Source organism: Pteronotus mesoamericanus, unplaced genomic scaffold, assembly GCF_021234165.1.
Source record: "Pteronotus mesoamericanus isolate MK-2021 breed Mesoamerican mustached bat unplaced genomic scaffold, CSHL_Meso_final contig_202, whole genome shotgun sequence".
Lineage (NCBI taxonomy): Eukaryota > Metazoa > Chordata > Mammalia > Chiroptera > Mormoopidae > Pteronotus > Pteronotus mesoamericanus.
Genome location: NW_026555086.1, coordinates 5,818,232 through 5,840,715, shown reverse-complemented (window position 1 = coordinate 5,840,715; position 22,484 = coordinate 5,818,232). Strand labels below are relative to the sequence as shown.

General features: G+C 44.7%; 1 protein-coding gene and 1 non-coding gene across 2 annotated transcripts in view; both read right to left on the bottom strand.

Moving 5' to 3' along the window:
- Positions 1-22,484, bottom strand: part of FTO (FTO alpha-ketoglutarate dependent dioxygenase) — a 314,012-nt gene that overhangs the window by 269,924 nt on the left and 21,604 nt on the right. The gene's annotated exons all lie outside the window — the stretch shown is intronic.
- LOC129068240 (U6 spliceosomal RNA) lies at positions 17,354-17,456 on the bottom strand. The gene has a single exon (XR_008528917.1). It is a non-coding gene; the product is annotated as a U6 spliceosomal RNA (small nuclear RNA).

The following is a 22,484-nucleotide window of genomic DNA, read 5'->3' as shown; positions in this document are numbered from 1 at the left end:
ATTACTCCCAAAATCTAATTATCATTCTTCCTTCCTACTTCTCTCTTTGCAATAGGCTGTAAAGACACTGGAAAATAATCACATATAACACATATAAAGACAAGGTTAATAAAAATCTGAGTAGTATCCTTTGATCAGCAAGTATGTGTTGAACTCTGATTCCTCAGGAGCCAGAGTAGATACTCAAGCAGACTAAGCCATCACTGGATGTTCACAGGCTACAAAATCAAGCTAGGTGACAAAGCGCACATTGATTGTTTAGAGGAAGACGCAAAGCAGCACAGAAGTCATTGCTCTATTGAGCAGGGGTCCTCAAAGGACTCAGTGTTTCAGAGGAGGGGGAAACAAGCTGATCTGAGAGACAGAAGTCAAGGAAGATGTTAAGAACAAAGGGTTTCTACATATTAAATTTTGTCTTAATTTGATTTCCAAATAAACCTTAGGAAAAGAAGCGCCAATGCCCAAATTAATGATTAACACAACAAATTAACTTCCACTGGAACATGGCAGATACAAAGCAAGCACTCAGCTCCCTCGCAAAACCGAACTGAAATGCCCGTGAAGACGTTAAAACGAAACAAGCAATAAAACAAACCCGCTAATCTTCAAGGACAAAGAGAATGAGAGAGGAGAGCAGAGCAGATGAAAGATGTCAACCCCTCTTCGGAAGATGAAAAGGGAGCGTTAACTAATGTAACCAAACAGGAAAGTCTATGCTGGTGGGGCAGGGAGCAGGGGCGGAAAGGGGAAGACGGGTAAGCAGTGAGGTGCCTCACACCTCTCATCTTGAGCCAACAAGTCTCAGCCGTTACAGAAACCGGGGACCTCCGAAGGCAGGTGTATTTCAGAAGTGGAGCCGAAAAGAAGCCTGGTTGGAAGTCTATGAACAGAGGTTAAACCCCACATCCTTTCTCTCAATCCCAACAGCCAGGCAACCAGCACGGCCCTGACCCCGCAGGGTTCTAGGACTCCGTGACAGAAGTGCCTCGCTTGGTGGGGTCCTTTTTCATCCCTGTGCTGGACACTTAGTAGGCAATTTTTTTATTGTTGTTAATATTTGGGGGGGGGGAGAACAAGGAAAAGAAAGAGAGAGGGGGAGAGAGAGAGAGAAGCATCCATTTGTTGTTCCACTTATTTATGTATTCTTCGGTTGATTCCTATATGTGCCCTGACCAGGATTGAACCCACAACCTTGGCACTTCAATGGCCTACCGAGCCAGTGCCTCAGTGGGCCCTTTTAATTTCAAACTTGTGTCTTTAGATCAAGGAAATTAGCCCTTATTTTTTCCTCGGTAGTTTCTTTCTCTTCTGATATTTTGGTTCACAGTCTACAGCCTCTACAGTGAGACATGAGACCGCCTGGACGGATCTTCTAATTTCATTTCTTTCCTCCACTGTTTTGTCTTTTTGTTCTAGTTTGTTTTGTGATCCTTCTGAGATTTTTATTTTTGCTATTGTATTTTTAATTTCCAAGAGCTCCTTCTCTTTCTCTGTATGTTTCATTTTAAAAAAAAATTTTTTTTGCAGTGGAAAATTTCAAACACCCGAAAGTAGAAAGATCTGTACCCTAAGCCCTTGTGTACTCATTGCACGACTTAACGGCTATCGACATGTTGCTAATCTTTTTTGTTTTAATTTATTTCTCAATTACAGCTGACATACCATAGTATCCTTATTTAAGGTGTGCACAACATCCTGCCTCGACAGTGATAGACGCCCTAACAAGTGATCGCCCTCATAAGCCTCATGCCCGTCTGACAGCGTACCCTATTATTACAGTATTATTGACTACATTCCGGTGCTGTACTTCACAGCCCCATGACCGCTTTCGAGGTGGCGATTTGTACTTCTTGAATCCCTTTCACGTTTTTGCTAATCTTAACTAATCTATTCCCCCACCCTAGCTTTTTTTCTCAATTACTGCAAAGTAAAGCTCAGGCATATTTCGATTATAATTCTTTGGTATGTATCTCTAGCATATCAGGACAACTTTTTTAAAAAAATATATAATCACAATACATTATCACAGCGAACAAGGTTGACAACAGGAAAGTTCCTGTTTATTAACATTCATGGTCCTGTTTCATGTTCATAGTGTCTTTCCTCATCTCTCTAAGAATAATAATTATTTTTTTAATTTTTATGTATTTTTTTGGAGGGAGGGTAGAAACAGATTTGTTGTTCCACTTATTGATGCATTCTTTGGTTGACTCTTGTATGTGCCCAGACCGGGGATTGAACCCGCAACCTCGGCATATCAAAACAACACTCTAACCAACTGAGCGACCAGGCCGGCGCCTGCCGTTGTTTTTTTGAAGTGTCGTCTCCTGCTCTCTGTATCATCCCATTTCTCTGGGTTCCTCTCCTTCAGTGTTGCACTCTGCAGCCTGTCGTTCTGGACGGGGGCGTTCCCCTATGTCCGGGTATCCTCGCCTCGCGGTTCATCACTGCACACGAGGCCACCCGCATGGGACTGGAAGGTGGATGCGCAGAAACTGGGCTTGTCAACTGGGGGGCCTCACTGTAGGGCGATACGGTGGAAACCTGGCCTTTTTTTTTAGATATCCCCAAACGTCAGCCTCCATGGTTCCTTTGGGCTGGGGAACTTCTGTGAAGGGGTCACCTTAGTTTCATAACCTCTCTAAATAACAGCGGTGACAAAGGGCAGGCCCTTGGCTGCTTCCGGCAAGAGGAAGCATGCAATCGATGTGCTCTATGTGGACCATACAGGTTTTAAGTTTCAACTAGGAGACAGTCCTTTGAAATAAAGAACTTTCTAATAAAAATCCACATTTTCAGCTTCTTTCGAAAAATCAGAATATCTCCAAACACATTCACACACTGAAGCGAAGCTGCACAGCTGGCCCTTTAGGCAGATCAGGAACTTCCTCTTCCACCCCTGGCACCTCCAGTCCCTGCCGTTGTAGCTTTCATTAATCTACCCCCTTCTGTCCCCTGCAGGGAGGCAAAGTTTAAGGTGCTTGCTGGAACGAGATGTGACTGCAGAAAAGGAAAAGACATCTGTAAAACAGACTTGGATTCATTTTATTTGAGGGTACCCCAGGAAAAGGCTAAAAAATCCAATGAATCAGAAAAAACAGACGAGTGAAACCTTGCATATGTCCTATCTCAGAAAATAACCAGCACTCCAAAAGTCTGAGTACCTTCAGCACAGCCAGAATCAGCTCTTCTCAAAGGGTCATGAGCCAAAGACCCAGATTTCAGCTCCATAGATGGGGGGTTGGGGGGGGAAGAAAGGCACAGATTTGTCCTTTGCATCCCTAAAGGGGGAAATCCTCAAAAATGCTTTTCTTCCACCAAAGGGCAGGCAAATCATAGGGAGGGGTAAAGACAGATCAAGTTCTCAATTCATAGACTTACACCAGCCTAAAAGGCTCTTTATTTAGATACGCAATATATTTGACATTTATATACAGCGGTGGGCAAAAGTAGGTTTACAGCTGCTGATATGGAAAATAATACAATAATTAATAAATAATACAAGAATAAACTCTGTTTTGTGTACTCACAAATGGAAACCTGCATCTGCCCACCCTTGTGTATGTGTGTGTATCTACATGTGAATGGCATGGCCAAGATAGCAAACACATCAGGGGCATTCCTAGAAGTTTCCACACGCAGTTTAAATGTGTTCAAATGGCTTTTTAAAACACAAAATGATCAGTTATTTAAATATACAGTGACATCATTTTTTTTACTGGTTGGACACAGAGATTTCACTCAGCCTTTAAAGTCCTCCCCTGTGACTCCAGGCTATATACCTATTAGCTAAAAACAACAATGCCACAAAACCTGCTTTCGGATTAACAGCCCTGTCATTTATCCTTTAAATGTCTATCTCCTTTGGTCCCCATTTGATTGTAGTTAAACAGTAACTAGTGTGTGACCAAGCGCATTCAAATGCTTGGAGTCCACAAAGAGCACCCTGTTCTGTTTTCCAGCTGAATGGACTTTCACTCGTGTGAACAAAAGACAAGATCCTGCCATTCTTCAAATTAAAAGGCAAGAAACAGCAAGGAAAAACATGGCACAGAGAACCTCTCGCTTGGTTCCCCTTACAAATGCAAATGAGAACAAGTGAACCAAGTAACTGCTTTTCTCTTTCAGAAGTTTTAAAAAATCGTGAAAAATAAGCATCTCTTTTTAAAAGGGTTGTGTTAATCATTTGCAACCCACTACAGCTAATACAGTACATATTATCTAACGTAGATACCGAGCGAGGAAGGATGGCCGCGTGCAAACGTGGTGGCCTCAAACCAGTGAGGCGGCGGGCAAAGCAGAAACAGTGGTATCAAGCAAGGCAACTGGACGCACTGAATAGACTTGACGTTTGAAACCTGAAATTTAAAAAAGCTCCCAAGTCCTTGAGAAAGCAGATGAAGTTGAATCCCTAAGGAAAGATGCTGTTGCTGCCTCCCCAACACCCTGCCGGGCCCTGGGGCGCCCTGACCACCTCTTCCAGAAAGCCATTGGGGATCTACCCTGCTTATCGTTTTCCTAAAGGAGTTACCTTCTGTTCCAGCCTCCTTGTCTGTCTCGCTCTGACCTATCTTTCATATTAGTATATCGCTTGTGTCTTTCGTTCTTAAATGAATTAACGTGTTATCTTTTTTTTTTTTTTTTGGTAGGTTGTTTCAATGTGTAGGAGTTGAAAGAAGGAAGGACGAGAATCTGTTTAAATTTTGACACTCATATTTAGGATGAGAGAAGGAAATCTAAGGGCTTGGGACTTATCTTTGTCTTCTGCAATGTGCAGAAACCGTGGATTATTGAGGATTATTAGGTTTGGCTGCAAGTGACAGAAAGTCCAAAATGACAGTGGCTTAAAGCAGGCTGATGTGGTGGTTCTGGCGTTGTCCTTAGAGACGCCAGCCCTATCCCTAAGGACTGACCCCCACCATGAACACCCAAAAGCAGCCTTTACACCCAGGCAGCAGGGTAAAGGAAGGGCCCGAATGGACACACCTGGGATTTCTGTTACAGGAACTTCTGGGAAACCCCAGGATCCTCCTCTTCCTTAGTCCCATGGGTAACACGCAGCTGCAGGGGAGGCTGGGAAGTGCAGTCTGGATTCCAGGCAGCTGTTGCCCGAAAAATCCACGACAGGATGCAGCAGTGAGAAGGCATTTGGGAGTTAACTCACAGTCTCTACCACAGGGAGATTCCCCAATTTTATAAAAGTGGAAATAGTTGATAGTTTCAGTCAAAAAAAAAAAAAAAACCCTCGTCAGAATGAGAAGCTTGCCAGCACTCCAAACAGAAGAGCCACTGAAATACACAGACTTGACAATGACGCCATCGAAGGGCCCCCTATCATCCTTCAAGCACACCTCATTGATCGGGGTCGGTCAGCGGAAGGCTCGCCTGGGCTTTCTCCCTCAGAGACTCCCACGCACCCGAAGGGACTCCCTTCTGGGTCAGGTCAACTGGCCACGTTCGTCTGCCCGGCCGCCCAGTCACCTCCCATCATTAAGAAAGAGAGGCCTTTCACATTCAAGGGGCAGATCTCACGCAGACGACATTTGGCTGGTGCCCAAAGGTGACAGGGATGAGAGCAGAATAAATAAAGAATAATGTGGAAGCCAGTTGGGGCAGCCTTTCATTATAGCCCTTTCAAGAGCTATTAATCTTGGTCATAGCCAGTCGGCTAAAAATAATGACTTCTAGCACATGTTGTACACACCAACCAGCATAGGCGCGGGTCGGCCCTCTTACCTAGGACAGATGTGGCTGCTGGCGGGCCTACAGCCATCGGAAACGGTCCTTCCGTGTTGGTTCGAACACAAGTCCCTCCTCACCCCTGCCTAATACTGATATTGGAAGGAAGAATCGCTACCAGCAATAGCGTCACACTGCCAGTAACCAGTAAAAGTACCTGAAAGGATATTTAAAGACTGTTAGCAGTATTTTACAAGGAGATTTGTTAGTTCCTTTGATTTATAATGAAGGTAAATAAAGTCGTAAATACCTAAACATTATTGTTTCCCAAAGTATTTCATTGTTGAGGTACTTCAATGGAGTGTTGTGTGTCTTAACTCATCGTTCATTTCTCGGCTCCCCCTTAAATTCAAAGTGCCTTTGAACGTGAACATCAGTTCAGTTTAGAGAAAAAAGCCTGGATCTGGAATTCTGAATTACAGATTCAGCTCCGTATTAAGAGGCCGTGTGACCCTGAGGGAGCCAGGAAGCGCTCTGGGCTCCCTGGGCCTGGGCCGCGCTCCGGGGAAGAGGAGTCCGACTCAAAGCAGCACGTGGTTCTTCACCAGCCGAACAGTGCAAGCGGCACCGCTGAATAATAACCATCCACCTCACCTCGGAAATTTTGTGAAAGGACCTGCCTGCAGGGGATTATAAGGGGATTCACAGCACAGTTTTCCAGAAGGCACGGATGCTCCCAAACCCAGTTCACCGGCAATCCACAAAGATGTGAAAATCATAGGAAGACATCCATTGCACAAAGCAAGGTGCCCTGTCATGGCAGTGGACCAGCTACAGCAGGGGCAGCCTCTGGCTGTGGGTCAGCGGGCAGCCAGCAGCAGGCACAGGGAAGAAACACAGTATCTTTTCAATGCAAACACAGCCTCCAGGCCTCCAGGCCCGCTGCAGCCGGCCGGGCGGCGCGGACATCCCAGCTCCTCTGGGTAGCAGGAAGCTTCGGCGGCAGGGAGGAGGGGAGCCACGTCTGCAACCCACACCTCCCAGCCAAGGGAACGGTGGGACTCAGCCCGATTCCAAAGAGACATCTAAATTATAGGAGCGGGCAATGTGTCAAATCCTGCGAGGAGATTCTGCGGGCCTCTCAAAGCGGTAGCCTTACCAAGTCAAGGCAGGGGTGCGCTGGGTAATTCACAACAATTAGGGAGGACACAAACCAAAGTGGCACCAAGTAACAAAAAGCAGGAATTACGGCCAAATTATGAGTGTTGTGTGGGCTTCTAGGGAAAAGCCCAGCAAATATGCTGTAAGTTACAGGAAGTTAGCGTGACAGATGCAGAACTTGGGAGAATAGTTTCGATTGCACCACCAACAAAAAAGTGTAAGTCCCTGGAGGAATAGCTGTAAATCTTACATTTTCATACTTTCTTTGCCTTTATTTGGTTGATGAAATTATTGAAAATCTATGCCTGGGTTATTTTTTTAAGGCCCTCAATGGAGGATTCTTAAAAAATAAAAAAGTCTTATCTGACTATGCCGATTTTACTTGCAAACTCTTTATACCTTGGGGGAAATGGGTTTACTCTTACTATAACTATAAATTCCATTTATCACATCACAGGAGACATTAAAATAATTGTGGGCAATCTGATATTGTCCCTTAAAGCCGCATTCCTGCCCCGCAGATACACTGCTTACCACACAGCTGGGGTAGGAGACAGTGTAAAAATCAGTGTGGAACCACATGATTGCTCTGCCATTAGTGGTCGGGGGCGGGGGAGGATGAGTCTTAAAACAAATTATCCCATGTGGACTGAGAAGGGGTTGCACTAACAGAGGCACGACTGGTTGCTAAGCTGCAGTATAGAAATCAACTGAAAAAACTATAAGGTAGTATTTGAACATTAAGCACTAAGCTAAAGTTCCTCAAAACAGCACCGATTTAGGTTCCAATGCCCTTTAACGCAGACATTCTACATATGTGCATATATGGATATAACACATTTTGCTATCAGCGGGCGAACATTTGTGTTGTATTAGTGAGAATGGTCTAGGCTACATTGTGAACAAACTCCCAAATCTCAGAGGCTTAACTCAACAAACTTTCTTGCTTAAGTTCCCGGTCCAAAATGGGCCAATGGAATGCAGGGTGGGCTTTACTCCATACAGTCATTCATGGGCCCAGCGTCTTGGAAACCCCAATACCTGGAACACAGAGTCCCCAAGGTCATGGTGGCTGGAAAAGGGAAAGCACACAAGTGGCACACTAGCCCTTAAATGTCTTGCCCAGGAAGGATACCCAGCACTTCTGCTTACATTTCATTGGTCAGAACTAATCACATGATCCCACCTCACTGCAAGGGAAGATGGGAATTATAGTCTTCCCAGTGTGCCCGAAGAGAAAAGCAAAACCTAGGAGTTCTACAGAAAAAGCTGAAGTAGATACACAATGCCAGAAGTGACCTACCGAGGCTGGGTGGGCCTCACGGAGCTCAGTCATGCGTTAGGCACATGACAACGAAGGGGTGGTATGTAGCCGGCTCAGGCAGAAATAAAGCCACATTCACCATCCTTAGACCCCCCGGGGCTAGCAGAGCCAGGTCCAGGTGCCACAGCCCTGACCTCAGGGCAGCAGAAATGAACAAGGGCTGCGTACTCATCTCTGGGATCATGCCCTCAGGCTTATTCCGTGAACAGGCCCAAGAGGAATCGAATTTTAGGCTTCCCTAAAGTGATAGCACACCACGCCATCCACAGCATATATGCACTGAAATAGATACCTGAGAACATGATGCGAAACCAGTGACTGATCATTTTGGGGGCGGGGGGAATCCCGAGCACCTTCTCCCAGGGCCCCACGCCTCTCCTACATACCCTATACTCCCTTTGAGGACATGTTACATAAAATCTCTCTTACTTCTCTTTATCTACAACGCTGTACTCAGGACTTTGTACCTAGAAAGGTGCTCAACAAACACTTCTTTATTTGAATGAAACAATGGAGAAAGGGACTCAATGAAACCATGGCGGAAGCTGAATCCCGGTAGAGCACCGCGTCTTCCATAGCAACACGCGAGGGCTGAAAATCTGAGGCAGAAAGAGCTGCGTGGTTCCCAGAAGAATCACAGAGGTAGGAGGGGTGGGTAGCCAAGTCGGACTTTGGCTCACAATGCCCCAAAGACACTGACAAATAGCCCAATAACAACCCATGTGAGTCTCAGAAGTCACTCCTTGGAGCTGCTCTCTAAAAAGCCAAAGGGAATTATTCATTAGCAAGTGTGAATAACACTAGATACCACCAGCAGATTGTGTTTGGCTTTGCTGAATTATTCATTAGCATTTGTGTGAAATGTACAGCCCAAAGGGTGTGTTAAACCCATCCAGATTGTTCAACAATGTTTGTTTTCTCTAAAAAAAAAAAAAACATTTTTAAAAAATCACCTCCAAGCTACAGTTCTTATATTTAAGACCAGTTCTAAATCCGGCTGCACAAGTGAGGGACGGGTAGAAAGCCACGTGAGAACGGGATGTCGGCGATCTTCTTTCCTATTCATCGTTACACCGGCAGGCAGCAGCCCGGCCCACGGCGGTGTACCTGTCCAGCTGGCGCGCGGTCCAAGGCGGCAGGAGCTCTGCCATGAGATTCCTACGCGGAGGGAAGAAACCCCTTTGAGTCCCGTCCCAGAGCAGATGCACAGTTAATAACTGCGTTAAGCTTTCCACATTGTCGAGGGTCCTGGGAAAGCAATGTAAACAAGCAACACTGGGCAATCAGGTGTCAGGGGCTCCTTTGATGTGCTCCGAAATATGTCACTAATCCCTGCCAGGACGGGACGTGGGAAGGGGAACAAAGAGAGCGAGCTGACAGCGTCGGAGGCGGACCTTCGGGTGAGCCCGGTAGTGCGGGGGCCGCTCCCACCTCCCAGCTCCGCGTTCCCGGGAAAAGAGACCCCCCCACCACCACCCCGCGCCCGGACAGAGCTCTCTCATCGCACGTTTGTTGGACATGTTCCCGGGGCCTTCAGAAATCACCACCACAACTTGGGGTCGACAGGAGCGGCACAAAGCACAATTACATCACTTGTACTGAAGAAAACCCAGTATGAGCAGATTTTTTTTAAGGCAATTGGAGAAACCTGGAAACGAATGCAGAAGCTAAATTCAGGTAAAAGAGATCAGCCAGCAGTCTCCAACCCGTGGGCCGAGCTGCACTCCTGTGTTTTTAGTGTGAGTGTGCCCCTAACTGAATAAGAAGAACGTTCCATCCTACGAGGCTCCAGGTCTGGACAGAGCTGGGAGGCGTCCCGCGGTTTCCAGGATGATGGGCGAGGCATTTTCAGGCAGGTGAAAGGGAGGGATCCGTGAGTGGACAGACTTGTGGTTCTGCAAAGAGCCTCCCTGAAGGGAGCCCACGCCCGGGGCACAGCCTCCATCGCTGCTACAGGGCAGCTGCAGACAATGGATTTCCGCACCCACAGCCACGCTTCCAGGGGTGCTCTCTGCTGAATTAGTTTATAGGAATTTTAAATTTTATTGACTGAAGTCCAACTCTCCCGACTACGATAATGATATAACAATTTCCAAATAGAGGGCAGAAAACTCTGAAACCAACCAAGCTCTGTTAAACTTGGAGCAAATTAACCGATCTGTCTAAGCTTCATTTTCCTCATCTCTAAAATCAGGGGGGAAAATGGCAACCATGTAGGATTCCTGTGAGGATTACAGATGATACTTGTTCGTTATAGTCAGGATTATTATATTAAAGAACAGGAAAATTAATATTAATAATGCAATCATTATTTGCCTAGTAACACAAGTATTCCCATGATAATGAATTGTAGTAAAATTATTCCCAGAAAGAGAAAGAAAAAAATATATTCCTAAAATTCCCTGCAAATGTGTTATAATTATTTTATTACCTAATATATCTAGATGAACACAGAAGTTCTTTCCTCTCACTTTACTACTTTTATTAATGAGAGATAGGCATCGAACACTCTCTCACTTTCCAAAGAATTGACCCATTACCTAAATATCAGCCTGTGAGCAAGGAGGAGCCGAAGGAGGGAGTGTGGCGGACAAAAAAGGCCACTGGGATGATCAGAGGGCAGTCCCCACTCATTCTTGCAGTCGCTTGCTGTCTAACCTTCCTTCTATCCATGCGAGGCTCCTTCTAAGCTGGTGGCACAGGAGAAAGGACAGAACCAAAAGGAGACCCCTAGTGGTCAAGCAAGTTTCCATTCAGGCTGCTGCTAAACTGCAAATCAGGTGACCTGAGATGACTTTACAGTCCAAGAAGACCTCTTTTTAAATTATGTGATATGTTTATTAAAAGCAAGAAAGATAGAAACAGAGGTATAAACGGAATACAATACTTGAAGAATGACACCAAGCTGTATTTTAACTCCTATTTCCGAGTAACTAAGGGTCACTGCTTCCGTAGATTGGAAAGGGCGCAGTCACGGAGAGACGGCAGGCTTCTGGGCCTAGGCGCACCTGGGTTCGAATGCCAGGTCTCCCCCCTACTCATTGACAGAGCAATACTCCCTTGCCTTTTGCACACCGCGGAGCATGCAGAAAATTATGAAATCTGCAAGGCACGCTGACGTGACCAGAAGACCCAGGTGCCCTAGAGCCCAGCTCCCCCGGTCCCCAGCTGCCCCAGGGCCAGCGGCTCACTCCACGAGCTAGGGGGACTGAGAGCTCCACAACCTTAATCCATTCAAGGCACAACAATGGACTGCTCTTCAAACAACCCAATTAATATTATTGGGCCTTAAGTTTTCCCATCTGTAAAATGGGGCAAATAATATCTACTTCACAGGCTTATTATAAGAAGAGTTAAATAAGATAACTTATATTAATAAAATGCCTGGTATATAGGCCATACTCAATAAGTGTTTATTTTCTTCTTTCTTTGCTATTTCTTTCAGTATCAACGCACAGAGATCCTGTTATAGCAACAAGCTAATTTCCAAGCCACATTATATAAAAATAGTGCGACTGTTTAATGGAGTGCATATTATAAATCAGACAAGTGCTAGCTTGTTACCTCATTGAATCCTTTACAACCACCTTAGAAGACAAATATAGTAGATGCTACCTGTTGACCACGCAGCATCCATTCTGACAATTTTTCTTGTTGTCAAAATCCTGATTTTGGGTGGGCAACAATAGGCCCACCCAAAAACCTTGCTTTCCCAGACTCTCTTGCAGCTGGGGTAGCCGTGTGACACAGTTCTAGTTGATGAGGCAGAAGTGCAAGGCTACTGTTGTTTTCCACCCCTTCCTGCCTGGACCTCCAACCAATGCCCGAGAGTCTATCCACTACTTTTAGTAACACCTCATGCTGAATGATGGAAGAGGCCTCTAAGAAGCCCCCCAATAATCCCTGCTTCCTGGTCTTCATACCCTCTTGTAATGCTTCCTGTTGACTGTAGGCTGGGCCCCCTGACACTTCTAACCATTGGAATACTACAGAAGCCTGGGACACTACTGCCAAGATTAGGTTGCAGAAAAACTGTTCCTCCTCTTCCTTCCTCTACCCCCAGCCCCCACCCACCACCCCGCTCACAGAAATTCTGGGGGAAGCTATCGTGGCTGCCCTGCAGAGAGGCCCGAGTGCCCAGGAACTGGTGTCTCCCCAGCTAACAGCCGGTGAGGACCCACAGCCGGCCAACAGCCACAGGACGAGTTTGCAAACAGACTGAAACAGCTGCAGCCCCAGCCAGCACCTTGACGGCATCCTTAGGAGGAATCCTGCGCCAAAGGCACCCTGCTAAGCTGCATCCAGGCCCCTGACCCACAGACCCTCTAAGATGACAAGTATCTGTTGTTTCAGGTCATTAAGTTGTGTGGTAATTTGTCATTTAGCAATGGCAGACTCTATTTGTCATCTTTCAATGACATTACTCGCTGAGAATGGCAGAATAGGAGGCTAGAAACGTGCTGGTCCCCATGACCTTCTCGGCCTGCTTCCCACCATCTACCACAAGATTCAGGTGAGAAACAAAAAACTTTATTTCATTCAACAGTTACAATCAATTCTGAACGATACAGTTAATCCCATCAGTATTATTATGACTATTCCCATGTAACATCTAATGGGTTTGCATAATACAAGCATAAAAAGAAAAATAGTGGCTGTCAGATTTTAATTCAATGGAATAAACACACAAAGAATTCAACAGAAGTTACTGGTAAACATAATACTCTGTTTTTTGTTGTTTGATTTTCTAAAAAGATTTTATTTATTTATTTTTAGAGAGAGGGGAAGGGAAGGAGAAAGAAAGGGGGAGAAACATCAATGTGTGGTTGCCTCTCGTGGGGACCTGGCCTGCAACCCAGGCAAGTGCACTGACCGGGAATCCAACCAGCAACCCCTTAGTTCGCAGGCTGGCACTCAATCCACTGAGCCACACCAGCCAGCTCATGTAAACATAATATTCTGTGAAAAGGATAGATTACGAGAGCATGCAGACGATCCCATTATTTAAAAACTATATGCACACATATGCGCAGGAAAAAAGTCTCAAAGGTTATAGACAAGGAGCCAGCATTTTCTTTTTCTTTTTTTTCCTGTAAAAGCCCAGAAAGTAAATGCTTCAGGCTTCGGAGACCATCGGTTTGTCACAACTGCCCAGCTCTCAACTCTACCATTTCATCACCAAAACAGGCGCGCGCACACGTGTGAGTGAGTATGGTGGTGCTGCAGTCAGACTTTACTTATGGAAACTAAATTTTAAATTTCATATTAATCTCACATCACAAAACATTAGATTTTTTTCTCAACCATTTGAACATGTAAGTACCATTCTTAACATACAAAAAACAGGTGGTGGGCCATAGCTAACTAACCCGTTACGGGCCAGAATATTCACGGCAATCATGTTTGTCTGAGAAGTAAGATTACGGGTGACGTTCACTTTCTTCTTTAAACCTTCCAGCACTGTCTGCACATATGATCATGTATTTTATAACTAGAATGCGCAGTGAAATTTGGTTCATTGGAGGTGGGCAGGGGGAGGGGGTTAAATTTTGTTGCGAGGCACCAGCACCCTGAAAAGCTCTGAAAAAGTAGGACACCTTGGTTCCCACCAGATCAGTAATGAAAACTGTCCGCTAAGCCAGAAAGAGCCCTGTCTGTGGCCCTAAACTAGTTCTACACACCAGCAGCTGCAGCAGGGGCAGAAACCAGGTATCTACTTGAAAATGAGCAATAGAAGATGAAGAACTAAAACATACTGGGAGAATCCACTCTGAAGTGTGCATCTTTTCCCACAAAAAATAATAAATAAAACTATACCATAGAAAAAAAACACAAGAAAAAACAGAAAATATTATGTAAAGTACTTCTTCAATTCTCTATGTTCATTAGGAGTTTTACATGTTCATAAAATGCTCCACTCACTCAGCAGAGACACACCATGGAAATATAATTTATTAAAAATTCTTATTTGCAATTTTTTCTACTTGTATGTATGTTTATATACATGCAAAGTTCTTCAGGATTTAAAACAGATGTAACTGATGACGTCCAGTCACCATGTCCAGTTCTTTTAAAAAAAAATACTCTCCACACCTACCCGGGTAACTACACGTGTAATATTCAGATTTGTAGGCACAGTGTCATAAAGCCCTTCTAGCTGTCACCATTCCTGTAGACAAACAACAAGACAGAGAAAACACAAGTTCTGGCGTTTCTTGTTAACATTTACCGTGTGATCCTAGGGTTAGAGATGATTCTGCTAAATATTCACGTCCGAACACAAGGCAGGCATAGCTTTCTAATTTGAAAAGGCTATGTCTAGTGTATGGAAGAAAGTCAACATAATTATCTTAATTACTTCAAAACAAGAGATCCCTGGTTTGCCTTCTGGTCCTTATATTCTTGTTCTGTGTGTATGTATGATGCCTCCCTTAAGATCAAATTTTGTACTTGTCCTTGTTTTAAAACAAAAAAAGACATTTTTAATCATATGTACATATTTTAAAGATGATATAAATATTAGAAGCACTAAGAAATACACATGAACAAGAGCTGTTAACTCATGTACTTTAGTTACTTTTACGTTAGGTGAATTATACTTCAGTTTTTCTTAAATGCAGGTGAAAGACACATACTAATAAAAAAAGTGGGGGTAGGAAATGCGCTCTTCCCCACAGCCCTAAGTATCTAATTCAAAGATACTGAAAGAACTTTTGGATAAGTGGTTGTTTTGACCCATGCATGCCTCTTCTTCCCCTCTATCCACACAAGGACTAGGCATCTCATTTCATATGTATATTGCAGTTTTCATCTATAAAATGACAGTAAGAATATTTTTCTTTGGCCAGCTCATGGAATTATGAGAATTAAGAAGTGAGACAGGTACAAAGATGGACAACAATAAGTGTTTTTAAAGGATGTGAGGAATAGGACCCCTTTATACATTCCTAGTAGCGATGTGATACAGCACAACTACTTTGGAAAACAGCGTGACAGTACCTCAAAAAGTTAAACAGAGTAAACCACACAACCCAGTAATTCCACTCCTAGGTATATGCCCAAGAGAAATGAAAACATGTCTACACAAAAACTTGTTCACAAAATATTTATAGCATCATTGTTGATAATAGCCCCAGAATGGAAACAACCTACATGTCCACCAAGTGATGAATGGGTAAGTAAAATGTGGTACATCCATGTAACAGAATAGTATTCGGCCATAGAAAGAAATGAAGGACACGGACGGGGATGTTGAAAACATACAGATTCTGCGAAGTACAAGAAGCCAGTCACAAGAGGCTTCATATTTTGATCCCATTTATATGAAGCTACCTATCAAAGGCAAATCTACGAACACAGAGCGGACACCAGTGGTTGCTCAGGGCTGGGAGTGGGTGGCAGCCGCGAACGGGGAGTGACAGCTGACAGGCACAGGGCTCCTTCCGGGGGAGAAAGGCCTACAGCTGGGTGGCAGTGCCGATGACGCCACATGTACAAAGAACCCGGACGTTGCCTTGTATATTTTTAATGGGTAAATTGTATGTATATAAATTATACCTCAAGAGTTGTGTAATTTTTTTAGTCCTCAGTGGAGAAGGTGGGAGCAATAGGGGGAGAGCTGTTATTTTCCGTCAGAACCCCTCTGTACCGTGTGATTGCTTTTAACTTGTGAGTGTTATTAACGCGATGAAAACCGTTACTGGAATAAGTACATGCAAAGCTTTACGAACGTCACTGAGTATACCTTCTCTCCTCATAAAGTCAATCTAAGAAATCTCTGTTTCCCTAGAGGGTAGCACACCAGCCAAATAAACGAAGGTCCGCAGGGCAGTGCGTAACCAGGACACCCATCACACACCCACCCACGTGTGCATGAGTGTTCACACACGGCTCTCCCTCACACAGAGAAATACCAGTAAGTAAAATGTACCCATGAGGCAAAATTAAAACTAAGTTTCACAATAGGCCTTCTGTTGGCAAAGACAACACTGTGCTCTGTAGAAACAGACGTCGACAGGGTTCCAGAACTCGGCGATGCCCCTGTGGAGAGGCCAGCCAAGTAGGTCAATGCAGTGGTCAAGCTGAAGGTGACCGGCCAGGGGACTGATAAAGGCGCACCGTGATGGAAGGGCATGAGGAGGCAGAAATTTTAGTGCTCCATCTTGAGAAGGAGCTGGCTTTTCCCCCAGATGGACTAGGGGAGGGAGGAAGTGACAGGGAATAGTAATGAGATGGGCTGGGAGGGGCTGGAAGAGGGGAGGTGGGAGGAGGCAGAGCTGGGTGGGGAAGGCCTGGGAATGAAGGGACTCAAGGCTCCCGCGGCACCTGGAATACATTTAATTAAGACCGACAATGAATTAAGACCAGAGCCAAAGAATAAGCAACACCACTTTGTTAGGTAAGTAAAAGATGGACAGGCAAAGGGAGGGCATGCTGGGGTGGAGGGAGGAAGAGCAGCCCGAAAACCAGTTAGGAGGCCCTTGCAATTTTGCTGGGAGGAGGAGGTACTTGGAGATCTAAGCTAACGCTGCGGCAGCAGGAACAAGGGGTCTCGGATGTGAGAGCTGCCGATAGACGGGAAGGCTTGAGGACTGACTGAAGCTGGGTGGGGAGAAAGGATGACCCCAAGACTCCCAGAAACAAAGCGATGTTGACTAGGGTCAGGGCACAGATCATGACTTGATGGGGAGTATTTCAAAGACACTAAGCTGGGAGTTTGACTTGCTTTGTCCCAGGGTGGCAGAGTCCAGGAAAGTGCAGCTGACCTTTCCCAGCACAATGCAGACCACAGATTCAAGAGCCAGACAGACAGTGCTTAAACCCAGCCTTGCCAGCCATGAGCGGGAGACCCAGGAGCACGTAAGTTAACCTCTCTGGCCCCAGCTTCTTCATCTGCGAAACCAAGATAATAGTAAGGCCTATTTCATAGGAATGACACGTATGAAATGCAAGCAAGTGCTCAGAAAAGTGCTTTGTACACATTAAGCACACGTTTGTCCGTGCTGGCTATTTCTACTACAGCATCTGCACAGCGATGCGTTAGCTACATTTTTTTAATGTTTTATTGTTTATACAGTTATCCCAATTTTTCCCTCTTCGGCTCCTCCACCCAGCCAGCCCTCACTTCCGTAGACAAGCCCCACATCATTGTCCCTGTCCCTGAGTCCTTCATATATGATCTCTGACTAGAAAACTATGGAATGCTTCATGAATTTGTGAGTCATCCTTGCGAAGGGGGCGTGCTAATCTTCCCTGTGTTGTTCTTGTTTTAGTACACACGCTGCCGAAGCGGGCACTGGCTCCGTTTCACAGGAAAAGAAACTGAGGCTCCGGGAAACCATTCCTTCCTCAGCTGGTGAGAGGCAGGAACTTCTGTCTGCATGGCTTCAAAGGCGGCACTGCTTACGCTTGGCCCCACGGCCACCTCCTGAGCTTCCGGCTCAATCACCGACTCCAGGAACTACACAGAAGTCTCAGACTGCCACTGTTCCCGCATGAAGGGCAGACTGGGTTTGGCCTTGATTTCTGAGGGCATCTAAACAAAGAGGGCGGCCGACTCATCCTCCTCTGCGGAGAGCCGAGTCTCTGTTAGTTCGTTTCTACTCGCTGCTTGCAAACTGGGCTCTCCACCATTCAAAGCACTGAAGCCACTGTTTCGGAACTATGACCAACCTGCCTGCCCTCCTAGTCTGAAAGCCCTCTGGGTTTAGGGACTGTCCGTCCTATTCACTGCAAGTATCTTCAGCTCCAAATTCATACTGAGAAAACACACAAAACACTTGCATGCACACCTCCCCTGATGTGACACTGGCCGGACAACCTGAGTTGTCGACGTTTCCGGTTTGCAATCAAGTGAACGCTATACCCTTCTATTCTAGGAGAAGGGGACTGTCCTTTTGGAAACATTAAAGAGTCCTGCATCACCAGAGAATGTCTATTCCTCTCAGATTCTGCACGGAGGGTTCATGGCACGCAGAACAGGATGCACAGTGCTAGGAATACAGATTACTTCCTTTAACAAGTAAGAGACTGACTCTCTTATTCATACAAAACCTAAATAATAGACCAGGAATCCAGAACCGGAAGTTGTGGGACTAGCCAGCTTTTCTACCACTTGCAAATGATGTTAACGAGTGCAAATACTCATGTCTTTAGGCGAAAGAAAAGGTCTGGCAGGGAACTTCATTGTTAGATTTGACCTGGTAATACCACTAAATCAAGAAATGCATTTTTAGTATTTTTCCAGTCTGTATGCTTTTTTCAAAAAAAATGGTTTGTCATGAGGTGATTCAAATGTAGTTAAATTTCCAAAAACACCTTCAATCTGCAGAATCTGTGTGCTCATATTATGTGGAGTATTATTCTTGCCATTTTGTTGTGTTTTCTACCTTCTTCCCAATCAGTGTTCCACTAATATAAAGTCCTTTTATTGTGGTTAAACTAAGTCACATTTTCAGATATGAAATTCTACAGGAAATCCTATTATAAGTCTTTAGAATAACTCAAGAGTGTTGCCATGATAGACGAGACAAACTCAAGCCATTTTCTGAGACACCCAGAAGTGTCGTGTATAGACTGTATTTACGTCATCTCCATACAATTCATATTCCAAGATAACAGGTTAATGACTGTCTCAAAAAAGACTTCAATTATACAAAACATCTCAGAATAAGTACAACTTTTTCCAAGAGTTCTCAGATTCTGTCCTCAAATTCAAGTAATTCAATACATATAACTGAGGGAAAAAATCCTCCTTTGTTGAATGGGAAATTCTCTAATTTTCCACGCTGGCACTTCCTAAGAGACTATAAACTCTATAGGTAGCCCTTTATTCTATTCATCTTCAGAGAAAAGTCAGCCAAACCATGTTAGAGATGTCAGCTCCAAATAAATGCAGGTCAAATTAAAAACGGACCGAAAGCGGAGCTCACTCTAGGGTCTGAGATCTCAGGACTCTGCCAATCGATGGGTAGATGCTTGTCCCCGAAGTCCTTTCCTGTCCTCAGATCTTTCTTAGGAAGCCAGACTTCCGCCCCCCCACCCCCCGCCACCTTTTGTTTTCCTTTTTTTCCCTTTCTCATTCATTCCTTCCATTGTCCCGTGGACATCAGGAGCCAAAAATGTCAACCCTCTCCATGGGTAAACAGAAATCTGCTGGCTTTTTCTTTTAATGCCTGCTATTATTACAAGAGGTGACACTGTAATCTACCTCAGGCACCTTTCTCCCCACCCTTGCCAGGGAGGTCATTTTCCTTTTATCAGGAAGAAGACTAGGTCAAGGCATGTTAGTGCCTGTTGACCCCACTGCTAATGGAAGCAAGATAAGTCTTTACCCTTAAGGAACCTTAACCTCTACCTGGCCCAAAACAGATATTTCAGCCCTGGCTGGCGTGGCTCAGTTGGCTGGAGCATTATCCCGTCACCAAAAGGCTGCTGGTTCGATTCCCAGTCGGGGCACATGCGTAGGTTGTGTGTTTGATCCCTGGTCTGGGAGCATACAATCCCTGGCTTGGATGTGTATGGGAGGCAACTAACCGATCGTTGCTACATGTTTCTGTCTCTCCCTTCCTCTCTCTCTATAAGCAATGAAAACATGTTCTTGGGCAAGGATTTTAAAAAATAAAATAAAATAAAAAACAGAAGACACTTCAGAGTTCCCACATTAGGTTTGGAGCTGGAAAGCGGTTTGACACTTCAAGCCTCAACCACATAGACCTTAACCAGGTAACAGGACAGTTGTCAAGCCCAGCAGAGCTGCCCAACTCCGGTGACTCCTCTCTCCTCGGATCAGCAAGATGCTTCCTTTACGCAGGCAGCCACAAGTTAGGACACCAGCCTCCCAAATAAACAGTGGAGGCATGGACAGAGCCATTTGGAACCATGTGTCTGAAAATAGTACTGAGGAATCTAAGCAGCTTTCAAATTTTTTAAGCTGTGAATTGTTCATTTGAATGAAATATTACCCAATATAAACACATAAAATACATAAAAGGAAGCCACGCTCTTCTCAGGCCCTGGGCGCCTGCACCAGGGTCCTGGGCGCCCAGGACAGTGAGCCAATCAGAGCATCCGAGCTCGCATGCCTGGTAGGAAGGGCAAACCTTGAGATTTCATTGTTCTTTCATCCTATCTTCTCTTTCCTTTTAAGGGCCACCGCCGAATGCTCCTCTAGATTGTCTCTTACGTTTAAAATCCCCATGGCTCAACGAGAGCCATCCGACAGACATGTAAATGAGTGGAGCAACAAATCGATGCTTCTCTCTCTCTCTCTCCCTCCTCTCCCTCTCTAAAATCAATTTAAAATAAAATCAAACCTGCATGGCTTACAGGTAATCTAAGAAATACACTATAAAACAAGACACTTTTTACAACCTACCTTGCCAAAGATTTATACCCCGTTTTCAGAAGGTAATTTGGCAATATGCATTAAAGAGCCTTTTAAAAACAGTCCTCTATTTTGTTCTATTTCTGGGAAGGTATTCATAAAGAAATAAATAATGTACCTAAAGATGCCTGAACAAACTGGTTCATCACAGCACTATTTATGCCAATAGAAGTAGCATAAGTTAAGTGCTCAACAATTGGGAACTGTTCAAATAAATCACTACATTTGCATGATGGGCCTACTGGGCTCTGACACTCAAATGCTTCTAATGTAATAAAAATGCAAAAAGAAAAAACCATGACCACTCCAAACAGCACATGGAAGGTGTACAGATAAATGGGTGGATAGATAAATTACAAAGTTTACTTATTTACTGAATTGGAATACGAAATTTAATACTACCTTCCTTGGCAAAAGACACACAACATGTTGGATTATTAAAAAGGCGACAAGTTTATCTGGCACTAACTTGCTCACTGACACTACATCCTGATACTATTCTAAATATTGGGAAGTTGATACAATATTTCTATTTTCTAATATGTACCAGATGTTCCTACAACTTGATCATGTCCACTAAACTCCCTGTGTTTAAATTTTTTTATCATAAGAAAAAAAAATGTCTTATATGAGATAACAATCGTGCACTACCTCTTTGTTTTTTATTTTACCCTTTAATTCCTGCTCCACAGACGACAAACGCTGATCTCTCCAAACCTTGGCAACATCACAAAGACCAGAGTAAACGAGTCGACCGTCTGCTCACCCCGGGCACTGCTGGGCTGGCCCCTAGTCCCTCCGACCAATGGCTGAGGCTGAGAGGACAGGCAAGGCAGGCCCGAGAGCGAGCTGGCAGAGCTGCCCGGTCGACACTGTGCTGTTTGAAACTCAGGCCACAAGAGACAACAGTCTGCTTTTCCCACCCTGGCAACAGATTCAACCTCTTGGCCCTGTAAAAGTCATTGGAATATATTTAACTCAGAAAAAAAAAATGGAAAAAGAGAGAAAGAGAGAGAGAAAGGAAGAGGGACAAACTTTCTGTCTTGTGACTGACGGTATATTCGGCCCTCTGATTTTCTATGCACGTTGGCTCGTGCTGTTGACAGCCCTGGAGGTTAAGTAGTATGGACTGCCGCACAGAGCCTTCACCACACGGTCGAAACCAGCGGCAGGCTCCTTTTGACAGCCAAATAATGACAAGCGCATTGCAGGCCAACACGCATCATTCACCGACATCTCCAACCAGCTCCAACCGCGCAGCGCAGCGACCAAGCCGAGGGTCAGAGGTTAGGCTCCAAGAAGCCAGCACTGAGGGGCAACTGTCACGCACCACCGCCTACTACGCAGCAGCAAGGAGTGGCTGTCTCCTCCCGAACAGGCAAGACGCTCTCGCTCTGGCCAGGCAGAGACACATCTGAAGGTCCTAAATGAGACCACTGCCAATGCATGAAGCTCCACGCTGACAGCATGACATCTGAGCTGTCTCCGATTTGACGTTTTTTTTCCTATTCCAAATCACAAATGCATGCAAAGTATGCAGTTAAGCGTAACTCTTCGGCCATGTTTTTAGGCATGCTATGCTCCTAGACACCTATGTAGCCTCACATATATACACATTCCTAGATCTTAAAAAAAGGGGGGAAAGTGCACAATTAATTTATTCTTCTTTAGTGAGTTTCTAAGAAGTACGCAAAATTGAAAATGGCACAGAAGAATCCAGGTATCAGTTTTTAGGAAAGTTCCTAAGTGTCTACAATAAAAAGCAATCGTTTCATCCAAATATCATCATACTGCTATGACAGCATAGGAATATCACTGCTTACATAATTTTATTTAATTAAAGCAGTATAATTTTAAGTACACAGTAATTAATCGATACATTCTATAAGGTTTTTTTTAGTTTGTTCACAAAAGATTCAGAGTTTAGCATATGAC